Source organism: Kogia breviceps, chromosome 15 (genome assembly GCF_026419965.1).
Source record: "Kogia breviceps isolate mKogBre1 chromosome 15, mKogBre1 haplotype 1, whole genome shotgun sequence".
NCBI lineage: Eukaryota > Metazoa > Chordata > Mammalia > Artiodactyla > Physeteridae > Kogia > Kogia breviceps.
In genome coordinates, this window is record NC_081324.1 from 26,580,281 (window position 1) to 26,604,073 (window position 23,793).

Consider the following 23,793-nt stretch of genomic DNA (forward strand, 5'->3'; position numbering starts at 1 on the left):
GGCCTCTCCTGTCTCAGGCAGCAGACCCTGATGGCAGCAGCTTTAAGGCCACTAGTCTCCATAGAGCCCCTGGGGGCTGGACTGTGGGCTCTCAGTTCAACAGCAGGTGGACGCCCTGCAATTCAAGGCCCACCAAGCGCACAGCACCAATGCAGCCCAAACCATCCTCTTCCTCAGACTTTCCCTGACATACCTCCTCTGTGTCCCTCCTACCCCGAAGTCCTGGCCACACCATCTGGCACTTCGTGGGACACTGTCCATCATGGCTGGCCAGTGGTCTCTCCTATGCCAGATTCATGGCCTCAACAGTGATGGGCACCTTGGGGGCAGGAGGCTGGGTTTATTCTGCAGGACCATCCACAGCTTCTAGCAAAGGCTCAGGTCACCAGATAGGCACTTAACAAATGATACCGGGTCTCCTACCTGCCTCCTTCCTCCCCACCCGACCTCCTCCCTATGACACATACACACACACACACACACACACACACACACACACACACACACGCACGCACACACACTCCACACACACTGCTTCCACCACATGACCACACACACACTGCCTCCTCCTATGACCAGACACACAAACACTCCACACACACTGCCTCCTCCCCATAACCACACAAACAAACCCACTCCACACCCAGGGCCTCCTCCCCATGACCACATACACACACACTCCACACACGCTGCTTCCTCCCCATGACCGCCACACACATACATACACTGCCTCTGCCCCATGACCACACACACACACTACCTCCTGCCCTTGACAACACACACACACACATCCACACACACTGCGTCCTCCCAGTGACCACACATACACACACACACACTCTTCCTCCTCTCCATGACCCACCCCACGCACAAACTGCCTCTTCCCTATGACCAAAGACACACACACACACACACACACACACACACACACACACACACACTGCCATGTCCCCATGACCCCCCCACACACAAACACTGCCACCTCCCTCTAACCATACACACACACACCCTCCTCCATGTGACCACACACACACTGCCTCCTACCTTTGACAACACACATACACACACATCCACACACATTGCATCTTCCCAATGACCACAAATACACACACACACACACACACACTTCCTCCTCCCATAACCACACACAAACACACACTCTACACACAGTGCATTCTACCCATGACCCCCCCAACACACAACCTCCTCCCCGTGACACACACACACACACACAAACACTCCACACACACGGCCTCCTTCCCAGGACCCACAAACACATACTACACACACACAAGGTCAGTCCCCATGACTACACACACACACACACACACACACACACACACACACACACACACACTCCACACACACTACCACCTCCCCATGACCACATGCACACACACACTCACACTGCCTCCTCCCCATGACCACACACTCACACATACTACCTCCTCGCCATGACAACACAAACACACACACACATTGCTTCCTCCACATGACCACACACACACACACACACACACACACACACAAACACACTCCAAATATACTGTCTCCACCCCATGTCCACACACACAGACACACAGACACAAACACTGCCTCATTCCCATGACCACACATGCACACACACCCTGCCTCATCCCCATGGCGACACACATACACACACACACTCACACACTGACTCTGACTCCTCCCCATGACCACAGACACACACATACACACACACACCCTCCTCCCGTTGACACACACACACACGTCCACACACACATCCACACACTTTGCGTCCTCACCCTGACACCACACACACACACACACACACACACACACACACACACACACACACTGCCTCCTCCACTTGTCACACACACACAAACTGCTTGCTCCCCATGAACACTCACACACACACTGCCTCCTTCCTAGGACCACACACACATGTGCCTCCTCCCCATGACCACACACACACACGCATGTGCGCGCGCACACACACACTGCCCCCATATCATGACCACACAAACATACACACACCCATTGCCTCCTTCACATGACCCACATACATGTACACACACTCTGCCTCATTCCAATCACCACACACACACACTGCCTCCTCCCCATAACCACACACAAACACGCAATCCACGCACAGTGCCTTTTCCTCATGACCCCCCTACCACACACACACACCCTGATCCCCATGACACACACACACACCACCACACTCCACACACACTGCTCCTCCCCAGGACCCAAAAACACACAGTTCACACACACAAGGCCTCATCCACATGACCACACACACACATGCACGCCACACAAACTGCCTCCTCCCCGTGACCACACACACACACTCCACACACAATGCCTCCTCCCCATGTCCACACAGACACACACCCACACACACTGCCTTCTCCCCATGATGGCGCACACATACCCTGCCTCATCTCCACGGTCGCACACACACAGATATACACATTGCCTTCTCCCCATGACCACACACATACACACACTACACAAACACTGCCTCCTCCCATGACCACACACACACACACACACACACTCCACACACACTGCCAATTGTCCATGACCACACACACATACATGCTCCACACACACTGCCACCTCCCCATGACCACATACACACACACACTCCACACACACTGCCTTCACCCCATGACCACACACACACACACACACACACGCACACGCACACACACTGCCTCCTCCCCATGACCACACACACACACACGCACACGCACACACACACACTGCCTCCTCCCCATGACCACACATGCACACACACACACACACACACACACTCTGCCTCATGCCCTCCCACACACACACACTGCCTCCTCCACATGACCACACACTCACAGACACACACACACTCTCTTCCCCATGAACCCCAGAAACACACACACTCCACACACACTGCCTCCTCCCAATGACCCACAGATACAACACAACACACAAACACACTCCACACACACAAGGCCTGTCTTGATGACCACACACACAGACACAACTTCCACCCATGACCACACACACACTCACACACACACACACACACACACACACACTCCTCCTCATGACCACACACACACACTCACAGACACAGACACACACATACACTCTCCTCCCCATGAACCCCACAAACTCACACATTCCACACACAGTGCCTCCTCCCCATGACCCAAAGACAACAAACCCACACACTCCACACACATAAGGCCTTGTCCCCATAACCACACACACACACACACACACTTCACACACACTGCCTCCTCCTGATAACAACACACATACACACACACACTCCACACACAGTGCCACCTCCCCATAACCACACACACACACACACACAAAACTGCCTCTTCCCCAGGATCACACACACACACACACACACACACACACACACACTGCCTCGTCACCATGACCCCACACACACACAAACACTAACTCCTCCTCATGACTACACACTCACACACACACTCCACACACACTGCCTCCTCCCCATGACCACACACACACACACAGACACACTGCACACACTGCCTCCTCCCCATCACACACACACACACACGCACACACTCCATACACACACACTCCACACACACCTCCCTAAGTCTGACATGGTGATCTCTGCTCTTGGTCACCACTGAGAAACCACACACACTGGTCTGATTATTCTCTGATCTGGAAGAAGTCCCACTTGACCTCCCACCCACAGGCCCCACTCCTGACCTTGGGAAAGGCTGAAGGTAGAGATGAGGGAGAGGTATGACCTCTAATTAATGTCCGTTCCTTCCTCTTCCAAGCTGGAGGGCAGGAAGGAAGGACACCTCTGAGGCGAACCTCCGAGACTCCTGGCAGAAGGCAGCTTCCTGTTTCTAATAACCTGGTGTTTTGAAAGACTTCTCCTCTCCCAGCCAGCCTTACACAGACAGCATTGCAGGGAATCTCAATTACAGTCTCAGATTTCCCTCCCAGAGCTCTCAGGCTTTGAAAGGAAAAGGGAAGCCAGCAGGCTGCTGAGACACCTGTTGGATTTGACTAAACTGAGCCTTTTGGAAAAGCAGCAGAAAATCCACCCGATCCACATGGTGCCAAGACTGGGAAGAGCTTCCAGAGCCCCTAGCAACCACCACACCCTTCCTTGGATGGCTCAGGCCATCACAAGGGTGCAGTTTGCAAAGGCAGCACTTCTAAGGCTGTCTGGATCCCTCCTCTGGATCCCCCATCAATCAGGCCGACCTTTGGTCATGGTCCTAATGGCCAGGCTGAGAACTGGATAGCCTCTGACTCTCTTGGATTAAGTCGGGTTGAGCTCAACAGGTACTAGGTACTTAATAAAGACCAGTGAAATCAAGTTATGTTGAATTGAGTTGAGGAAAAGTCACTGAATTAATTTCATATTTAACAACTATTAGATGAGAACCTACTGTGTGCCAGGTACATGCTAGATTCTTAGAACTCCGGGGTGAACAAAGTCCATATCCCCAAGGAGCTCACCATCCTGAGAAGTGCATCCAGGCAGCTAGAATCTCTGCAGAAGCCTGAACCTGCCAGCATTCCCCTCCCGCTCTCACTAATGGGCCTGGGCCTGCAGAGACTGAGCCGGATGCCAGCCGGAAGCCAGCCAGATGCCAGCTGAACACCAGGAGAAGAGGAAGACAAAGACGGCCTCAGCTGCCCTTCCCCATCTCCACTCCCTCACAGTGTGACATTGCAGCCACTCCCAATAAGAGGAAATTCTAGATTTCCTCATTCTAGAATCTGGGCTGTCTTTGTGACTTTTTTTGGCCAACAGAAGGCGGCAAAATTGGCTGTTCCAGTTCCAAGCTTGGGCCTCAGAGAACCTTGCACGTTTCCTCTCTGTGTCTCTCTCTCGCAGAAGCTTGCGAGCCTGAGCTAACCTGCTGGATGATGAGATGGCATAGAACAAAGCCGAGACAACCCAACCCAAGAGCAGAAAACCACACATGCATGAGCCCCGCTGAGCTGCCACGAGGCCAGGCGAACTATTCAGGTGTCCTGGAGAATGGTGATCTACAATAAATGATTATGTTCTCAGCCACTGGGTGTTGGGTGACAGTATACAACAGACTGTGACTCTAGATATCAGTACAAACCCCTCCAGCCAACCTGTTGCAGACGGAAGGCAGGTTTACCTCCCAGCTACTTCCCGTCCCCACCTGGCCCCGGACGGCCTCTGATGTCAGAGAATTCAAGGCTGGGACCCTTGTATTGAGTGCTGCCTTCTAGCTCACTTCTCTGAAAACCCCAGCTTGGGCATGTCCCCAGGTGAACACCAGGTGAGATCCAGGGCTCCTTGGAGCTTCAGTGTGTGACCTACATGTCCTCCTCTGTGGCAGGAATCAGGGTAAAATCATGGACTTTGGTGTCAGACAGACTCGGGTTTGAGACCCTGCTCTGCCATTTACTAACTGCAGATAAGTTACGTAACTCACTCAGCCTCGGAGAATTCACCTGTAAAGTGGGGGTGATGATAAAGTTGGCTCCTCTAAGGATTACATGAGATGACCCGTGTAAAGCGGCAGTTCTCAAGTGGGGGCGACTTAGCCCCTCAGGGGACATTCAGCAATATCGGGAGGTAGTTTTGATTGTCACGTAGTGGGGCGGGGCGGGGAGGGGGCGTGGGGCGGACAGGTGCTGCTACTGACATCTAGTGGAGAGAGGCCAGGATGGCCCCCACAGTAAAGAATTATCCAGACCCAAATGTCAAGAGTGCCAAAGTGGAGAAACCCCGGGCACAGGGCAAGCCGTCAGCAGTGGAGATCGTCACACAGACCTCTGGAGAAGTGGGGCTCCAGGACCCCTGCACCCTTCCTGGGAGGTTCAGGTAAAAGCAATAGCAAACTGGGTGTTGATAGTAGCCAGCTCACCTCCCATCTCTGAGCCCATCTGCCCTAAAGGTCTGTAAAATGGGAGTCTAGCTAGTCTTGACCATGTTAAGTGTCAGCTTGAGTTCCAACAGGGGAAATGACATTTCTGAGTTTCTGGTAGTTAAGATACTATGGCCCGAAGGTAGCCATCTCTACAAGGTACGGGAGGCTTTGCATGGGATTTGTAGCACATTTGGCGCAAAGCCACACATATATGGAAGTTCATGTTCATTGAATGTTGCACGTTCACAAAGTTACCCTGCATCCTCTACTAGGGGCTTGTTTTCAAAGAACTAGCCTATAATAAAATACACTGGAATCTTCCATTGTTGATTCAGAGGCCTTTGGTCCTGCAGAAACAACCATGGGGCCATTTATTAGGACCCATGGTTGTCCGTGTGCAGCACCGGGGACGTGAAGGGACAGCTCTGCCTCCTTGGATTCTTGTTTATTTGGATTTAGGGTAGGTTGTGGCGAGGCCTATTAAACCCAAATTAGAAGTAAGTAGGAAAAACCCACCAAGGTAGTTAGCTTGTTATGAATACACTTCAAACCAGCTGAAACTGCATTCCATTTGATCAATATGAGTCTCACAGAAACCTCCTCCACTACCCACAGAATCAAAGGCCTTGGAGGATCACTTGGGTATCAGTCAGCAGACTATCTGGGAGGGAGGGGGAGAGGCATGGCCTTCCCAGGAGTGAACAATCCAATGTCAGGAACACCTGGAAGGCTGGGAGGAGAGCTGTCTCAGTCTTGGGTTGTGAGCTAGTGTAGGGGCTGGGACACAACTTCGATAGCCAGGCCGGGGCTCTAGCAGGTGCCCCAGACAGATTGTGCTTCCACAGTGAAAGCAGGCATGAACTTGATCACTTTAGGTTCATGTTTTCACCCTGCTTAAATTCTGTTCTCTGTAGGAGGGCCCCCATCTGTCACACCACCCCTAGTCATTTGCACCTTTCTGGAGGAAGGAAATCAGTGAGGGTCTGGTTTGTAGCAGGGAGTATACCCCACCTCCCCGGGGAGCAGGAAGCCAAAGAGGAAGGTTGGGGCTCCTGAGACAAGCTCTCCCTGCTTCCCAGCAGCCAGCCCCACTGGAGCCACCTGGATCCCTGCCAGGCAGTGGGCACCTGATCTCTTCCAAGCCTCATATCAACCAAGATTTAGAGGGGTTAAGTAACTACACAGCTAGTAAGAAGCAAAGACAGGCTTTGAACACTGGTCTGCAGACTCCAGAGCTCGTGTGGGCAAGTTCTCATGACTTCCAGGCTCCCCACACCATGACTCCACGGTCCTTTCTACTTACTGGACCATCTGTCTCTCTACTGACCTGTGCACAGTAGCTAATGCCCCTGGGGATTGGGACATGGCTTCTCCGGGTAGAAGGTTCTAGAACCTGGAGGATACATCAAGGTTTAAGAAGCATTGGGAGTGAAGAGACAACAGGTCTGAGACCTCACACTTTGATGAGTTAAACCCTAGGGTCCAGGTCTAGTCCTGCCTGGAGGGCAGAGGAGGGGGCCCGGCCCAGGCAGAGCATGAGGCTGCGGAGGAAAGAGGAGAAAGCCTCCCAGCACTGAAGACTGGGTTTCTAAAACCCTGGGAGGGAGGGAGAAAGGGAGGGATAACAGTGCAGCCTGGGGTCCACCCTCCGGAAGACCCCGTTTAGGCAGCTGTTAACAAGGAGGAGGATGTTATCTGGTCAGATGCAGCCTGGTCAACTTCCCAGGCCATGGCCCAGCCCTGCCCTCCACCACCCAGAATAAGAGCTGGGAGAATTCATACAGAGAAGCTCTCTCAAACTTAAGCAGATGTTGTCAGGATGATACCATGGGCATATCCTCTAGACAAGTACCAGAATTCATAACCCAGTGCCCTTTCTTGGTGCCATGTCCACCTTGAAGTGAGAGAGTGCAGGAGCCAGGCTCTGTGCTCCTCCTTGAGCCGCGATGTCCTTCCCACTGATGGACCGCAGACACGCTGCAAGTTCATGACGGCACTGCCTCAAGACTAAACAAGACAATTTGTGTGAATACAACCCCCGAGGAAGCGCTTGTGGAGTAAACTGGAAAAAATGAACAGAGAAGCGGTGGCCCCCATTTAGGGAACCTTGACTGGCACCGTTTTGTCCTCAGCCCTGTGAGCTAGGAGCCCCCATGGGCAGCCACCAGCTGGTGAAAGCTGAGCTCGATTCAAACCCAGTCCAGCACACTTTCAGACCATTATGAAACGTGAAGTATTTCCATCGTGCTCATTGCTTTCAAGAGTTTCAGTGACGCTTTCAAAAACAGTGGCGGTTCAAGTCAATGAAGATCCCCCTTTAGTAGAAAAATGCCTCCCGTTCACTGAAGGCTTCCTAAATGATTTACATTCATTGTCTCCGTTGATTCTGTGGCCCTGTGAGGCATCCATGTCCCCCTCCTACAGGTGAGGGAAATTAACTACCAAGCCCCAGGGCTCCCAGCTCAGAAGTGGAGCGACAGGCCAGTCTGCAATTCCGAGCTCCGCTCTCCCCGTGTTCCCTTTGTTCCTCCTTAGTCTTCAATTCCACGCGCCATCAGCGCCCATGGATGGTGCAGATGGACTCGTTGTCCTGTACGGGGGGTGGGGTGGGGGGAAGAAGAGAAGAAACTGGCGTATTTCCATCACTCACAGAAGGGTCAGTGTTCGTTTCACAGAAAGCTTGAGGTCCACATGCTTTACATTCGAGTTCCACTGAAAATAGGATATACGTGCCAGAGCTTCTATGAAACCAGCCACACCTCCTGAGGACACAGAGGCAGTGACCCATCTCCAACCGCTGTCATCTGCTGTCGGATGAGTGACGGCTGATGCAGTCGTTTCCCGGAGAGACCCCCGAAGCCCCACAAGGCCCCATCCCTGTGCCAGCTCCACCCGGGGGAGGTGAGGGTGGGGCAGGAAAAGGAGAGTGAGTCACGGGGTCCGGAGATGCGAGGGAAGGCTGAGAGAGACAGGGGAGCCTCAGACCGTTCCTGCCTCCAGCAACTGAGCACCTCTGACTGGGTGGCTCCCTGCCCCCCGCTTCTGTGCCTGCAAAACAAAGGGCTTGGGCTTCCCTGGTGGCGCGGTGGTTGAGAGTCCGCCTGCCGATGCAGGGGACACGGGTTCGTGCCCCGGTCCGGGAGGATCCCACATGCCGCGGAGCGGCTGGGCCCGTGAGCCATGGCCGCTGAGCCTGCGCGTCCGGAGCCTGTGCTCCGCAACGGGAGAGGCCCCGGCAGTGAGAGGCCCGCGTACGGAAAAAAAAACAAAACAAACAAAAAAAAACCACAAAGGGCTTGATCCCGATGACTCCGACATGCTTTGTTTCTTATAACATACGATGTGTCTGTCTCTTAATGTGACCCGTAGGAATTGATCTAGAGTGTTTAGAACTTTCAGTGATGTTTCATTTATCAGCCTTGTTGAGAAAGATTCACATAAGTGAATTTTCCCCGTAACAGAAACTTATCCATTAAATCCCCGTCATTTAGTACGGAAACCTTTCCTAAATGCTCACACACTTAGCTTTCCCAGCTCCTGAAGCAGTGACTAAACACAGTGCACCCCTCCCTATTTCCTTGGGGTCAGAATCACCTAACGGTGAGTAATACGGGACGGGGTGACTCTGTCCCCATTCCTTCCCTGAGCCTGTCTTCCCTCTTTCCCATTGGCTGTTTCCAATCCACTGTGGACTATAAACTATATAAACTACGAAAGAAATCCAAGAAACTGGGCCCCAGAGTTAAGTACATGAGCTCCATGATAGCTGTTTCAGTGTTCTGTGTCCTTTTCTTTTTTTTCGCCCCTGTGTTCAGAGATCTGTTTTAGACCACCCTGCATGGGATGTTAAATTTTCACTCATACCTACCTCTCCACACAAACATGTCTCTTGGAGTTCTCTAGGTTTACTCCTCACTCCGGGAAATGGAACTTTCTTTCTTCCCCTAAAACCACCTCCCGAAAGAGCTGCTTTTTCTTGTTGGCTAGGATTTGATAGGCTCGTTCACGCCCCCGCCACGCCCCCCCCCCCCCCACTCCCCACCTGAGAGGCCTAAATCACCAGAGTGAAAAGAAGCCATGAAGGCCAAGGACCACACAGACCCCGACCAAGGGCAGCTTTGCGTAGCACACAACCCCTGCTTTCCATGCCCTCCATCACGGCTGAGGCAGACCCCGAAAGCTGAGTGCGGGCGTCTCGCCGCCTCATCTCTTTCTGCTCATCCTGCAGGTCCCAAAGTGTGTTTCAGAAACAAACTGTTCTGCAGGACTGAGCGGTTTCTATGGCACAAAAGGGTCCCAGGACTAAATGCCTCCAGTAAGCAGTGGGTTTAAAAAGGTCCAAGCCTGTAATATTAACAGAGAGTGGTAAATTGTGATGGGATACACATAGGATATGTCAAACTTACCAAGCCAGGACCCAAGCACCCCTCAGCAAGGCCACCTTGCTATGCGGCTACCTCCTTTCACCTCCCAGCAATAATTCTATTAACCACTGAGCAGGCCTCTCTCCCTCCCCCGGCTGCATGTTCTTCATGTGTCAAGTGGGGGACTTAATCTAGATGGAGAATGGCAAAGAGGCTTGTATGGAACTCACATGCCAGCTAGGATCTTAGAATGTCCTGGCCTGCAGTGCTGGGTTAAGAAGAATTCTGACGCTGCCTCCAGGCTCGGGGGGAAAGCTGCCATGGTCAATTAAGATATCTGCCCCCTGTCCTGGAGACAGGCTGACACCCTGCGTGCTCCACATTGGCTGTCCCTGTAATTAGACAACACCTAAGGTCACCTTCGGCTTCAAGAGTCTGCTTTGGGGGCCCTGAGCCTGGGGTTTCAGAAGTCCTCGATAGGAGGACTGGAGAGTGGAAGGCTCTCCCTCAGCCTTGGCTGCCTCAGTGGAAGTTGCCTGGGTTTCTGTCTGCTCCCACTGGTGGGCCCTTGCACGTCCCATCGACCCACTTGCTCGGCTCCGGACCACCCCCGGTTCTGTGATGCTGTCCTCACTGCCCACCTTCTAGACCTGCACTCGAGTGGAATTGGAAGCAAGGAGATTCCACGTTTTATACAGCCTCAAGGGGACTTTGGCACTGAAATTTGGACAAATTTCTCCCCTACAAGTCCTGGAATCCTGCAAGTTCTGTACAGATTCCCTGTCCCAGAGCTAACTGCTGTTTTCATACTGGATTCACTTCCAAAGATGTCGACTGTCCTGAGGAAAGCTGTCTTCCCATCCCCAAGTGGCCCGGGAATGCTGCACTGGAAGCATGTCATTGGGGTCAGGGGAGTGGCTTATTTTAACACAGGGGCTTGTGTTAACCTCTCACGCCCACCATGGGACTGCCTAGAGATGGCGCCTGGTTATCTGTCTTTTTTCACATGTGCCTCGGCTGTACACTGAAGGTGAGAACCATAGGGCATCAGGAAATTTGTCTGCTGAGCTGGCCAGACCGGGACCCTATGCTAACAAGGCAGGATATCACTGCAGGAGACCACCAGGTACCACTGTCTCCCTGACTGGTCCACTCTCAAGGAGGTGGTGAGAAATGAGCTGTGTTTGCAGAGTGCCTGGTCCGTGCCAGCGCCCAGTGGTGCCCATAAACATCAGTGTCTTTCTTCCTCTCTGTTAGCGTTTAGCTGCTCCTCTACCACCCAAACCCTGCTCACCTGCCAAAGGTTCTAGAAATCAGAAGCTGGAGGGCTCCCAAAGTGACCTAAATCCAATCTGGATCTTTCTATCTACAGAGAAGAGAATCTACACTTAACTGGCAGCAACTAGGGGCAGGGAGCAGGTCTGTTTTTGTTTACTACTCTACCACTACTACATGCTTGGCATGAAATGGGCTTTTTGTAATTATCTATTGAGTGGATGGATGGATGGATGGATGGATGGTTAGGTGGCTGGCTGGCTGGCTGGCTGGATGGATGGATGGAAGTTGGATGGATCTGAGATCAAGATAAAAGATACCACAGAAAGATGCTAACACATATATATGGAATCTAAGGGGGAAAAAAAAAAAGGTCATGAAGAACCCAGGGGTAAGAAGGGAATAAAGACACAGACCTACTAGAGAATGGACTTGAGGATACGGGGAGGGGGAAGGGTAAGCTGGGACAAAGTGAGAGAGTGGCATGGACATATATACACTACCAAACGTAAAATAGATAGCTAGTGCGAAGCAGCCACATAGCACAGGGAGATCAGCTCCGTGGTTTGTGACCACCTAGAGGGGTGGGATAGGCAGGGTGGGAGGGAGGGAGATGCAAGAGGGGAGAGATAGAGGCACATATGTATATATATAACTGATTCACTTTGTTATAAAGCATAAACTAACACATCATTGTGAAGCAATTATTCTCCAATAAAGATGTTAAAAAAAACAAAAACAAAAAAAACGATGCCATAGAAAGAGACCTGAATTCTAGTGCAGGCCCCAGTACTGACTGGCCCTAGAAGAAAACTGATATTAACCTCTCTGAGCTACTGCTTCCTATTAAACAATGATGGTTACATCTGCCACAACGTCATCCTAGTGGGAGTTTGTGCCTCTAATAGGATGACTACATATGTGGCGCTACTTGTAGACTATCAGATTACACAAATGCCAGAGGTGATGGTGATTATGAAGATAAGGCTCACCAATACTTTAAAGAGTAGCTAGGGTGTCAGAGTCTCCAGATCCTCCTACAAGGATAGGAAAGCCTTTTATTTCAGCTGTCCAGTGTGGGCACTGAGGCAGCCAGGAGAAGAAGGAAAAACCCTGGCACCGTGGTTACGCATTTCCTTCTCACCCATGAGAACTTTCCCCCTTAACTGATGGGCCAAGACATTTACTGCCAAGGCCCCACAAGGCTGTGGGTAGACCCCAACACCTCTTTTTGGCAAAACAACTGAGAGGCAGGCCCAGAGGGCAGGGAAGCTCCCTCTTGTGAGAAAGGGGGGTCCAGTGAGCCAGAGTGTCGGAGCTCTGACCACCACCACGAGGTCATCTAGCCCCATCCGCTCATGTTATAGAGACAATATTACAGTCTCCTTGGTACGTGTTAATAACAGCAACTCCTCCAGCCCCAGACCCCTCGCTGCGATCAGCTGAAACACTTATTACTTACAGAGGGGGGGAAAAAATCACTTTTCCAAAAGGAAAGCAAACACTGATTTATTCATTAATTACCTCCAGGAGGTCCTGCCAAAACTGCAAGAGTGGAGCGAGAGACTGGGGGCTGGGTGGCAGCAGAGAAGCTCTCGGAGGAGGTGATGGGTGCTGGACTCACTCGCCAGAGGGTGAGAGCTGACACGTTCCCCTGAGGGGCTGTGGGACTTGTACTTAGATTTTCTCTCTGTGCATTTTAAAATAAGGCTCGTCTTCCTTCCAGCCATAATCAGAGAGGAGCTGTTCTCTAAATCTGGGGATCTACAGGCTCTAGGGGCAGTAGGGTTCAGTAGGGTCAGCAGAGCCAACTTGGAAAAATCCGTCTCAGTCTCAATGTCCTTGTACAGCACTTCCTCTGCAGACCCCTCCCTGAACACACACACGCACACGCACACGCACACGCACAGAATCCTCTCAGAGCCCTCCAGACCAGACGGTTTGTCAGCAGTCATTTACACCCAGTTGTGAAGATACGTCACTTCTTTCATCTCCCAAGGAAACACACCATGTTACTCTCATTTCTGTGCAATTTAACTTAGAGTTCAGGAAGAAGCTGTAATTGGTGGGGTAGGATGGGCTCTCCTGGTCCCTGACATCACATCACCCGGGAAACCAAAGTCTCCAGCCTAAGAGGACAGAGCTGGCACCAGCGTGGTGAGAGGATCTCAGGGAACATATGCCAGTGTGGGTTGGATGACTTAACTACTTACTATTGGTGGTCTAATCACTGTAAAGTTAGACATTATCATTAGGAACCTGATATGGGTGCAAATGATTTTCATCCCACGGAGAATACCAGTTTTATCTCTCATTTAGAGATATTATTTCAGCCTTCTTTTTTCTCCCATTAACTTGTGTGTGTATATGTTATGTGTGTGTGTATATCATCCTGCTGGTTCCCTCATTAATGACTTGAATAAATCTTTGGCTCCTGCTCACTATATATTTGTAGGAGAATAATGTTTTTAACATTTTGGATATTTGATTTTGACACTATCTTGGGCTGACCCTCTGTCCTCAGCCTCCAACACCAACTGCCTCCCAAAGCTGGACCGTGTCTCCCTCTTGGGCAGTCATCATCCAGCCCGAGTCTGTCTCACCCACCACTCCTATCCCAGCCTGGCCTGATCCTGGCCCAGCACAGTGAGAGGAAGGAGGGCACGGGTTGTGTCCCCTGCCCCGGCCAAGCTGGCCCAGCAGGTAGGAGTGTGCGTGAGTTTCCAGACCTGGGGCAGGGAGAGTGAGATATTTCAGGCTCTGCCCGGGTCCGCTGGCCAGCACTGAAGCTCCATGAGCCTCTTCCTTTCCCAGCACACAGAGGATATCATACCTCCCAGGACTGTGGTGGCATCAGAGGAGATGGACTATAGATGGATGGTTGTTGGAAACGCTGGAAACTTAAGATATGCAATGTCCACAAAGCCCGCCCAGATTCACGGGTGGGTAGGATCTTACCTTCAGCAGTAGGCGAAATAAACAATGGGGAAAACAAGAGACTGACACTAGGTGAATGTATTAATTTTAAAACATTAAATGACATACAAGGGGTGGAATTCCTCTTTGAAAAAAAAAGAAATTCTCATCTCATCTTGAAAAGCCACAGCTTTGCAGACACCCAGCCCCAGCAGGGGCCCAGCCCAGGGCTCTGAGCTGTGCAGTAAATCTGAAGCCAGACAGAGCCTGACTGCAGCATCTGACTTCCTCTCCAGCTGTGGCCTGAGGGACCTCTGCCTCCCTGGGGCCTGCCCCTCCCAGGAGGAGGGGAAGATAGCGGTCCAGGAAGGATCCGTGATGCCAGGGACCCGATTGCTCAGATGCCAAAACTTGCCTTTGAAATCCTCGCAGCCTCTTATTTCAAAACCAACCCTTCCAGAGCCGGCCGGCTGCACAGACTGAGGCTGCGCTGAGGCCTGCACGGTCCCTACAGCTGCTTCCCGGGGCCTCTGAAGCTGGGCTACAGGGCTCTTCGGGAGCACCTCAGCCACGAGGCCTGAGAAAAGGCGAGGCACTGCTGGAGCCTGAGCTGAACCCTGCGGCTGAGCCGGAGAAAAGTGCATTTCTCCAAAAACTCCTTCTCACCGGTGGTGCCTGAAATCCACCACAAGAGTTTTGTTCCTGGGAGACTTAAAGGATATTTTTCCCCTCCAGGAGGCCTCTCTGGAGCTGGGAGGACGCTGAGAGGGGCCACACCTTGATGCAGTCAGAGCCCAGGGAGCTCTGGGCGAGGGACAGCCTGGGGAAGGAGGGCGGGGCAGAGAAGCACAGCATTGCCTGACACAGGTCACTGGTTCCAGGGGCTGGCCCTGCCCTTGTAGCCTGAGATGGGAGAGCCAGGCTCCTCAGAGACAAGAGCCAGAGCAGCCAAGTGTGGCTGGAAACCCGGCAGCAGCAGTGGATGGCAGAGCACATGCCTGGCCTGGCAGTGACTGCTGACCAGCTTGGCCTCCCTTCCCACATTCTACGGGCAGGGCAGAGTGATAGTACTGTGCCCTTTTTACAGACGGGGAGACTGAGACCCAGTGACGTGTCAAGCCCAAGGCTTCACCACACTCCCACACATGGCCAGAGAAACCCAAGAGTCAAAGATGTTCTCTATGAGTTGTTTCAGAGAGAGAGAAATCCAAGCTGGCTGGGTTATGTCCTGTGTAAATCTCACTCTGTCCGTTTTCTTCCTTCTCCACCAAGGGCCTGGCTCTGGGCTTTCTCTGATTCTTTGGGGAGGAGGGCTGGAGGGAGTGTGCTGGGAGCCTGACCCAGCTCTGCCTTCCGGCCTCTGTTTCCCCTTAGCTAGTGGGCACCACTCACAAGCACTAGCCCCAGGTACCAGGCAGGGTTCAGAGCTCCAGGACCCCAGATACTTGGAGTGGGGGACCTCAGAAGTCACCAGCTCCCACCCACAGGAGATTCGCCAGCACCCAGCAATGGGCAGCACGTTCAGAAGCATCCGGCCCAAGGAATGACAGTCCCCTGCGGCCAGAGTTCACACTGGTAAAGCTCTGAGAACGGTTCCTGGCAGGTGTACACTCCACGCAGCACCCATTATCAGGATGACACTGATACTGGTCGTGATGTGTGGCTGTCACCGCCATCACCACGTTTACTTCCCGAGGCAAGGTCTTTGGGGCCTCACCCAGTGGATGTCCCTGCTCACCCCTACCCTTGGTCAGCAGGGGAAGAAGGAAGGCTTCCCAGGGGACATGCTCCTCTGGGGCCCACCTCCAGTCCCATCCCTGGCAGCGCCAGGTTGGCCACAGTTTGGTCAGGAGGGCAGCCCTGAGACTGCAGCCCCGCCCAAAGGCCGCCATACTTCTGATGATGGCATCTTCATCTCCTTGGGAGTCACTGAGTGAGGGACTGGTAGAGCTGAACGCAGTGGAGACGCCCTCCAGCCTCACTCTTCTATTTTACAGGGGAGGAACCTGAGGCCCAGAAGTGTGGGGTGGAGAGAGAGGCGAGGTTCAAGGCTCTTCCACTCTGCCCCCTGCAGGGAAGGGGTGGCTGGCAGTGAGCTATTTTTAAAAAGCTGTAGCAAGCACAGATCCTGGATGAAGAGAATTGGAGATCAGTGGTCAGGAGGAATTTCAGGGTGGGGGGTGGCCTTTGCCTTTGGACCCTTATCTCTTCTTCCCTCACATTCCAGTTCCATTTGAGACTTAGAGGTGAAACCAAGCAGGACCCTGTGGGGTTCCTGGGCATGGAAGCCTTTCTGTCCCCCGTTTCTTGTTTGTAGGGAACAGACTCCAGCCTCCATGATCTTCCCTGAGTTCCAAAGGGCAGGTTCAAACAGTTGCTGATCAGGGAAGGGAGGGGATGCAGAGACAAGGGAGGAACAGCCAAGAAACAATAGTGCAGCCTTGGAGCAGGGTCCTGGTTCCCCCTAAAGAGATACACATAACAATATCTTTAAGCTCTTTACAGAACTAAAACCCCCAACAAATGGAAGATGTCAGCATTCTTCATTCCAGAGAAGACCATCTGAGGCCAGATTAAAGGAACCAGAGAAGCTCATCAAAAGATTACCAGATTAAAGGAGTGCAGGCCCTTCACACACCCTAATTTTATCAGCAACCCCACCCTTGAACTATTGTTATAAAACTCCTCCCCAAATCTTCCTGGGCTGGGACACAGTTTTCGAGGGCAGGAGTCCACAGTGTCCCCCTTAGCCTGGCAAAAAGCAATAAAGCTACCTTTTTCTACTTCACCCAAAACTCTGTCGCCAATATTCAACTTGGCATTAGTGCACAGAAACTGAGGTTTTGGCGTCAGTGGCAGGAACGTCCCCGCGGGCCGAGGACCCCTGGGGCAGAACAGCCCCTTCTGCAGTTTGCTCAGTAGCTACTCACAGGGCACCATCTTGAAGCAACCCTGAAACAGACCCTTTGCATCAAGCTCCTCCTCCCCTTCTGTGTCCTGAGTTATATCCTGTAGGTTCAGAAGGCTCATTAGCTCCCCAGGGTGGCTGCTCAAACTGTGGCCACCCCTAGAAAGGCCAGACCTTTGCAGTTAACAGGGAGGACACTGGGCAAGGAGAAGAATCTGGAAGGTGGCCTAAAGGAGGAACCTTGCCCTGGGGGCCTGGTGAAAAGAGACAGCTCAGGAGAAGATGAAGACCAGTGCTGTTGTCCAGGCCCAGAGGCCAAATTACTGTGTGACCTCAGGCAGGTCACTCAACCTCTCTAGTTTCATTCCCTCACATGTAAAATGGATTATTGTGGCGGGGGGAGGGGTGTTATGGGAGATAAATAGGAAGAGGCCTCTCAGAATCTGGAGGGACGAGGTATCAGCCCTGAAAAGAAACCAGCACTTTGTCCTATGAAACTGATGTGTTCTTTCAAATTTCAAGTTAAGTTTCAAGGAGAGGGTATTGTGTTTGTCAAAGTGGAGACAAGTGGGGTCAACAAGCTTAAAATCATCTGGACTAGATGCCCCCCAAAAGGAAGATAAGAGGGTTTTCCTTGGCCAAGTGACTCGCCAGGGCCTTTGCATTTCCAGGTCCCCCTTATCACAGGGTAGGGCGGGGGGACTAGGCTTCCAGCAGAGATGTGAGGCCCCAAAGCCTCCTCTTTCCTTCACCGCCTCCACTACGCCCATGGGTCCTGGGGACCAGATGCTGCTGCTACCCTTTGGTGCCCCACTCCCCTCCCCACTCCAGTCCTGATGAGGAGCAAGTGGCCTCGTACAGGCACCAGGGTCCCTCTGAAGCAGGACGGAAGGAGGCAGGGCACAACCTTTGAAAGAATGATGTAGCCTGAGGACATGACATAAATTGATTAGAACCAAATGGGTCCAAGATGGCGGACAAGTTGACTTCCACTAGACCTTGAGGTCTAGTGGACTTCCACTAGACCTTGAGCCTCAGTATACACTCACTGTAACACATCAGCAAGCTAAATGGCACACCCACAGGCACCATGACAGTTCCAAGGCCAACCATAAGGATCAAAAAGTGGGCGGTGGCCCAGTTCCTGGAAATCCCCGCCCCGTCCTGAAATAGCTGGAATACTCCTCCCACTCATTAGCCTATGAAATTACCCACCCCTATAAAAACTGACAACCCCATACTGTGGTGCCTTTCTCACCTTCTGAGATGGCCCACACTGTCTGTGGAGTGTGTTTCTCTCTAAATAAATCCACTTCTTACCCATCACTTTGTCTCTCACTGAATTCTTTCTGTGATGAGACATCAAGAACCTGAGCTTCATTAAGTCCTGAAACCAGGTGTGTGATCTCAGTTGGAAGACTGTGGGTTTAGGCTGGGTTCGAGTCCCAGCCGTGTGGGTTCAAGTCCCAATCTGAGGTGCATGGTGTCATCTCCACTTGACATATGGTTAGTTTCAGCTGTTTATCCACCTGAGCAGTGTTAGGGGAAGGGAATGGGGAGGGAAGTTAGACACCCGGCAACAAAGACACCTCAGAGCTTCCCCCCAGCCTCCCTGAAGCCTTTCCAGTCTGGGTGGTGATTTAGAGAAAGAGGTGCAAAAGGCCACAATTTTCACCCTACCCCTCCCACAGAACGTGTTCAGAGGGACGAATGTTCTACAGGGTGTGCCCCAGGAGGCTGACTGCTAGGCCTGGCGCCGACCCTAACTGCTATGTGGCCTTCTGCAGACACCCAGCCTCAGTTTTCTCATCTGTAGTATGGGCAAAGGGAGAAGCTATTGTGTGGTACTGTGTAGACTAGAGCTAGGTGGCCCAGGGGAGTGTGTGGAGCCCTCATCTCACTTTCAAACACCGCACCCTCAAACTTGCTCCCTCAATACTAATTGATAAATAAATGGCTGGGGGCCCCTTGGAGCATTAATGAAGTCTGCACTGGGATCTGGGAAAGCAGTTAGCTAAAATGAAACCCCAAGGCCATCTCCCACTGGCCTCATCTCTCAACTACTGAGATCCATCAGCTGCCAAGACCCACCACCCTCTCCCCAAAAGCCTCTTGAACCCACTGTGCCTCTCCATTCATTCCCGTGCCACCTCCCTAATGGAGCCCACCATCACCTACTAGCAGTCCTCCTGCCCCAGATCTTCCTCACAGAGGCCTGATCATGACAAGTCTCACCTTCTTGTACCTTTTGCCCTAGACACGGTGTCCTGAGCATCACAACCTAAATATACCATTCATTGTGTGTCTAGCATAGAGCAAGTGCCAATAAATACCTGTTGAAGGGAGGGAGGGAGGGAAAGAGAGAAGGAAGGAGAGAGGGAAGGAGGGAGGGAGGGATGACATTAACTAAAAGTCAAATTTCCATTCTCAGTTTTATGAAACATCCTTCTTTTCATTAAAATTTATCTACTAAAGATGTAATCAAATGTGATACAGCCTATATCTTCTTAAGATCGTCCCTATAAACATATCCACAGTTGAAAATAATCCATTGTCAGACCACATGCTGACTTGAACTTCGGATGCAATGGCCACACTTGGACTTCTCTTAGTGCACATCCAGTGTCCTGCCACCTCCTCCCGGTAGCTTAGACGCTCGTAGGGGCAGGAGTAGGTTTGTGCCTCTTTGAGTCTCTCCCAATCCCTGCACTTAAAAGATTCTTCACTGGTGCTTGCTGAATTACTTCAGATGAACTGGATTGAAGCCTCAAAAGAAATTCCTTTGCAAGTCACAGGGCCATGATTTTGCAACATTCCACAAAATTCTGGTCTAATATTCCAGTGCACAGGTGAGGTCCCCCAACTGGGAAGCTTCAAAAGCCGCCCCCCCGCCCCCCCGCAAGGGGCTGCATCTACTGTTTCCTTCATGCCTGTGCCCCTCCTCTTCACCTGCCAGGAACCAAGTTCAATACTGGGCAGGCTGGGCCTGACTGTGGCCTCTACCGCGTCCTGACCACGCTGTCCTGGGTATGCTCAGAGCCACCCCGAACCTCGGTATCCTTGTCGCTACGGTCGGCATGCTAATGCTTGCCTCACAGAGATTCTGACACCGAGAAGGTACCCAGCTAATACCAGTTCCATCCCTGTTGTATGTTCATTTTAGAAAGGACAAAGTGCATAGGAAGCACAGGTGACAGCTTTGCTGTTTGAAACCAGGGGCCTAACCGCAGTACATACAGGAGCCAGTAGTCCCCTCAGCCACAGGCGAGGGTAATACTCAGAGTGACCACGGCTGTGACAGACCGTGCCCGTCCCTCCAAAGCGCTCCGCATGCCCCATCTCACTTAAACCCCGTACAACCCTAGGAGAGATCACCACCCCATTTTACAGATACGGAAACAGAAGCCAAAGGAAGTGGAGTAACTTGCCCCAAACCACACTCTCATTGAGGGCAGAGTGTAAGCCTGTTTGGCTGTTACCCCCGCACTTAGCCCAGGACCTAGAGTGTAGTAGGTGATCCACACACAGCCGTACGCGGTAGCCGAGTCACTGGTCGCCCTGCTGGATTTCGGGATGTCCAGAACGTATTCATTCTACTCCACGTGCCGCTTCTATCCCCAAACACTGCCCCCACCTTGCCTCTCGTGGGGTCTGAAATTCTGTGTGCTCTGGACCTCACATAAACCTGCAGGGAACCAGAAGTCCTCTGAGAAATGTAGAACTCCCCAGAGCGCTTAAACTCATGCAGCAACTAATATTGCAGTTAATACTGCAGTTAATTCATACTCACGAGATGCTAAGGAAATGGAACTCAGGACACGTAATATTTGGGGAAACGGAAAGGAACTGTCTAGAGCCAATATATAGATGGCCAGTCGGACCAGAACAGAATGGGGCCGCGGCAGCCTGCAAGGAGCTCCAAGACTCTGAGGGCAGGGAGAAATGGGAAGATACGAGAGGTGAGTGGGGGTCGGAGGGGAGGGGAGGCAGGGGGCTTCCACCAGGTCCCGGAAGAGACTCAGACAGCCCGGGGAGGTTTGCAAGAAGAAACTCCAAATCCCCCAGGCAAACAAGGTCTTTAACGTTCTCTGGTTCTTCACTGGTGTTGGAAGAGTCCTGGGGTCCCCGCTGGGGCCCAGAGACATGAAGAGGCAGTTAGGAGGAAAGCAGAGGAGGCAGGAGGGAGTCCAGGTCCCCAGTGCCAGCACGTGGGCCCACCGTCAATCAAACTGTCACCCCATGTCTGGGACATGCAGGTCCAGCAGGGGCAGAAGCCCTGTGGTGTGCCCGGGAGCTCCCGGAAAGGATCTTCAGGGATGCCAAGGTCAGGCTGTAAGGTCCCCTGTTCTCCCTCCTTGTTCAGCCAGAGCACCTCTGTTTTGGGTGCCTTACTTACTAGGTCTCCAGGTAAGATTTTGTTTGGGAAAGAAAATAGCTGGAGGAAGATTCCATTGCTTTGTTTCTTTGTTTGTTTAAAAACCAAAGAATTAGAGCAAAAGAAAAGGCATAAAACTTCCTTTTCCTGTCTGGGGAAGGAAATTCTGACACATGGTAAAACATGGAATAAACCTGAAGACATTAAGTGAAAGAAGCCAGTCACAAAAAGACAAATACTGTATGATTCCACTTATGTGGGGTTCCTCAGTAGACAGACTCATAGAGACAGAAAGTAGAATAGAGGTAGCTAGAGCTGGGGGAGAAGCAGCTGGGAGTTAGTGTTTATTGGGAAGAGTTTTGGTTTGGGAAGATGAAACACTTCTGGAGACGGATGTGGTGATGGTTGCACAACAACGTGAATACTTAATGCCACTGAACTGTGCACTTAAAATGGTTAAGATGGTAAATTTTATATTATGTGTATTTTACCACAATGAAAATAATTAATTAGCTAATTAATTAATTAAAACACAACAATTTTTTAAAAGCTGCCTGGCTGGTGCACAAGCTGCCTGGGCCCCAGTTTTCTTCTTTGTGAGAAGGGCTCCATTCGGGGACACTAGGTGGGGAGGGGAGGAGGGGGGACCAGGGTGACAAAAATGCCCCAGCCTGGCCATGCTCACACGGAGGGGAGAAAAGCACACCAGGAGTAATCAGAAACATGAGGGGCCTGAGTTTGCCATGAGAACCACAGCACGGACACCACACATCCCTTTTGTGGGAGCAAATGTCCGTCTGCTTCAGGAAAGCAGGCAGCTGCCAGGGGCGCTCTAGGCCATGGGGCTGGGGGCTGAGGCCGCTCTGAGCCCAGCTTCCCACATGCGTGATGCAGATAACAGCTCCTCCTACAGCCCGGATCCCGAGGAGGGTCCAGTCCGTGGAAGAACCCAGAGGGCTGGGTACACAGGTGGCTGCTCAGGCGGTCACTGCAGGCGGTCCTGGAGCCCATGAGCCACTGCAGGAGTGCTCAGCCCCATCTTCGGCATCAGCAGTGGTTTATTAAGCCCTCCGTGTCCCCGGCACTGTGCTCTCTTTGGCCACGTCACTGTCAACTGAGTCATCAACAGCAAGAAGCAACACTGCAGTGACAAGATCTGTGGCATGCACCCAGTTCGGCCCGTCCTCCCAGCCACGACACGAGGGGCCGCTGGGGAGTCAGGAGGCCTGGACAGAGCCCTCCACTGGCCACGCCCCAGGGTCCCTCAGACCCCCTGGGCCTCACTTTCCTCAACTGCCTAGTGGGCCAGCCGTCTTCACAGGTGCTGGTCAGGATGAAAGAGTAATAATGGAAGCTTAGAAAGCTCGGCTGAAGCTCTGAGGAAATGTGAGCTGTTATTATCCCCAGGCTCTGGCTGGCTTCCCCATCCCCCAGGACCAAGCACTAGCCACACCAGACCCAGAGCCTTGGCATCCGGCTCACGGCCCTGGAGGCGCCTAGAGGAGCCCACAGCCTCCTCGCAGGGCCCAAGTGAGTGGTCGAGGGCTCTTGTGATCGATCAGTCTGGTGTTTGTAATGAGAAGGGATAGCCTCCTACACACACGCGCACGCGCACATGTGCATACGCGCACGCGCACACACACACAGACACAGAAGAGCCGGTGGAGCAGTTGGGAGGCTATGGGAAAAGAAGGGAGAGGTGGAGGGTGCAGAGGTGAGAAATCTCCCCTTTCCTCTGTGCCCCAAGTCTTCCTGGACACCACGCAGTCCTTACATAACAGCACTGCAGTGTAGTTAGAATAGAGGAAACACGCAGATTTTGTCCCTTTCAGGTTTTAACAAGTATGGATAAAACAGCTCAGCCAGAGGCAGCAGAGCCCTTTGGTTCCTATAGCCAGAGCAAGAGATGGCTTGCTCCCCAGCCCTGTCTCCCCTCCACCAAGTCCTAACAGGAGACCCCCTAAACCCTCAAGCCAGCCCCTGCCAAGGCTCTGTCTTCCTGTTGCCATGGTGACATGGGCTAGTTCAATCGCTGGTGGCCCTCTCCTCCAG

The 23,793-nt window shown here is 52.3% G+C and overlaps 1 protein-coding gene across 4 annotated transcripts in view; it reads right to left on the reverse strand.

Annotated features, from left to right (window-relative positions):
• ARK2C (arkadia (RNF111) C-terminal like ring finger ubiquitin ligase 2C) overlaps positions 1–23,793 on the reverse strand; it is a 107,266-nt gene that overhangs the window by 49,000 nt on the left and 34,473 nt on the right. The window contains exon 1 of one of the 4 annotated variants that reach the window (XM_067014923.1): positions 3,739–3,758. The exons of the other annotated variants lie outside the window; for them this stretch is intronic. The gene's annotated coding sequence lies outside the window, so the exon portion shown is untranslated. Of the gene's footprint in view, positions 1–3,738; positions 3,759–23,793 lie in introns of those variants that run through there. 4 annotated transcript variants of the gene reach the window in all.